Source organism: Oratosquilla oratoria, chromosome 6 (genome assembly GCF_046742065.1).
Source record: "Oratosquilla oratoria isolate Oo_2021 chromosome 6, ASM4674206v1, whole genome shotgun sequence".
Taxonomy (NCBI): Eukaryota; Metazoa; Arthropoda; class Malacostraca; order Stomatopoda; family Squillidae; genus Oratosquilla; species Oratosquilla oratoria.
The window spans coordinates 50,783,752-50,786,251 of record NC_134782.1 but is presented as its reverse complement, the minus strand read 5'-3'; the positions used below and the strand labels follow the sequence as shown (position 1 = coordinate 50,786,251).

The window sequence follows — 2,500 nt, the reverse complement described above, 5'->3', positions numbered from 1 at the left end:
TGCAAAATATGCTGAGTCATCTGGAGAAAGACAGTTTGGTAACCCCTGGTCTGTAACAGTAACCGTTTCAAAATCCAGCTTACTTTCTTGGTTCACTTGATTCTAAAGCCCTACCTGTTTTGTAGTGATTTTTGTAATGAGTATATGTACGTATATATACTGTATAGATATACTGTTTATATATATACGTATATATATATATATATATATATATATATATATATATTACATATATGTGTGTGTGTGTGTGTGTGTGTGTGTGTGTGTGTGTGTGTGTGTGTGTGTGTGTGTGTGTGTGTGTGTGTGTGTGTGTGTGTGTGTGTGTGTGTGTGCACGTGTGTATGCGCGTGTCCTTTATCACGGTCTTGGATCACGTGTCGGTCTCATGGTCGACAGCTATTACCCTTCCGGATGTGCAGGTAGTGTGTGTGTGTGTGTGTGTGTGTGTGTGTGTGTGTGTGTGTGTGTGTGTGTGTGTGTGTGTGTGTGTGTGTGTGTGTGTGTGTGTGTGTGTGTGTGTGTGTGTGTGTGTGTGTGTGTGCGTGTGCATCCATACTATCCACGATAAATGGCTTTTATTTACTTTTATTATCATTTCTGTACCGAAACGGTCAGAGCCCACCATTTTGTGAAGACACTTGTTCAGCTATAACATCATCTTGAAAAGGCGTATTACCCCATTCTTCCTTGTCTGCAGAAGCAAAAGATTGAAAGGTCAAGAAAGGTGGACTCGAGGTTCGGGAAGCAATGTCCCATCAGCAAACAGGATATTAAGTCTTCAGTCTTACATTTCGAAGATATCTCGATCTTCGTTTTCTTCATTGTACCAAAGTTACGCATTCCAGATCTCTATTGTCTTTCTTTTCCTTCTCCCCACTTCTAATTCAGCAGTGTTTTGTGATGTATACATAGCAAAACCTATATACACACATTAAAACACTCACACTCACTAACTCGTTTAAAATCGTATGGATACAAAAAAGGAAGAAGCAATATCATCCACACAATTTTAAAGTAAAGTATGGCAATGAAAGCACGGAGTTGAGATAAGATGATAAGGCTGTTTACAACATTCCTTTGCTACAGTGTGATAAGTGCTGCATTGCAAAACTAGAAAGAAGTTAGAAACCAAATTAACCAGCACATGTACAGCGTTAGATCTAGGCAACTGTTCGACGGATTTTTTTTTTTTTGTCTACGTTATCAGCTATACTCATATCTGGGTGGAGTAATTCCAAGATTTTTTTTTTTTTTTGCAATTTTATACTGGCCAAGCGGATTAAAGCGCCGCTACTTACGACGGGAGACGAAGTGATGGCGGTTCGAAATCTACCGCGAGCGAGTTGGACCAATGGCATGGTTTATTTAATTCCATGTTACACAGTCCTCTGTAAGGGGCACCGTCCTAGCCTCCTGATAGGGGGAGTTTGCGACGCTAAACCGAATCAATCAATTAAGGAAGCATCATCGAGTCCAGTCAAACAGAAATGTTCAACTGATAATATGAACTTTGGTGTAGGATTACATAAACGTGATAATTTCACCCACTAAAGAACTGGTGAGTTCTCCACACCCTCAGGAACCTCCGTGACATAATAATGTTGTAGAAGAATCTTACATATCTTCCCTAGTTCCTCACTATGTCCTTATGTGCATTTTTGCCATTCTTTGTCCCCTGAAGATGTCTTAATAGACGAACACGTCTCTTATTTCCCTTTTTTTTTTTTTTTTGTGCTGCCTTGCGACACTGCTTCTGACCCAGGGCAGTGGACAAGGTGCAGGGATGACCCGTCATTCAGGAGGTGCTAAGATAAGAGGGAGGGTGGAGGGGTGTGGAGTGTATTCAGGGATGGAATGGGTGGGAATGATTTTATGCCTTTTCCTTTTTGGCTTCCTCCCTTGTAAGGGGGAAAAAGCCTTGGTATATGTATGTATGTTTTTTTTGCAAATGAAGAGATACATACATATATACACATACATAATACATACACATATAGATACATAAAAACATACACAAACGCGCGCTCGCCAGGATAGAGATGGACAAATGATAATGGAAGCAAAGGGAATAATCCATTAGATAACGTATCAGGTAGGTTCGGAGTCCCAGATAAGAGTCTTAGAGGGAAATGTTGGAGATCGTAACCGAAGAATTAAAAGGAAAGAGAATCCATGAGAAGCTGGGAGAGGTGTGGGGGGGGAGGGGGTAAAGGACATAGGGGAGGTACAGCAGGATTAGAAGAAAAATGGCTACGCTTTCAGGCGGAAGTGTGCAAATATGGCACGCGGGACGAAGAGAATGGGATGGAACATAAGGAAGGGTAATGAATGGAGGGATGAAGATGTGAAGACGGTACGGTAGTAGGAGAGTGGATTGTATGCACAGTGGAACTAGGGAAGCATATGAGAGTGGATTGTATGCACAGTGGAACTAGGGAAGCACATGAGAGGCACAAGAAGAGAGGATGAACAAACCGTAACATTGGGGGGGGGGGCAAAG

The 2,500-nt window shown here is 41.7% G+C and overlaps 1 protein-coding gene across 1 annotated transcript in view; it reads right to left on the bottom strand.

Annotated features, from left to right (window-relative positions):
* LOC143026010 (uncharacterized) overlaps positions 1 to 2,500 on the bottom strand; it is a 102,532-nt gene that overhangs the window by 48,106 nt on the left and 51,926 nt on the right. The gene's annotated exons all lie outside the window — the stretch shown is intronic.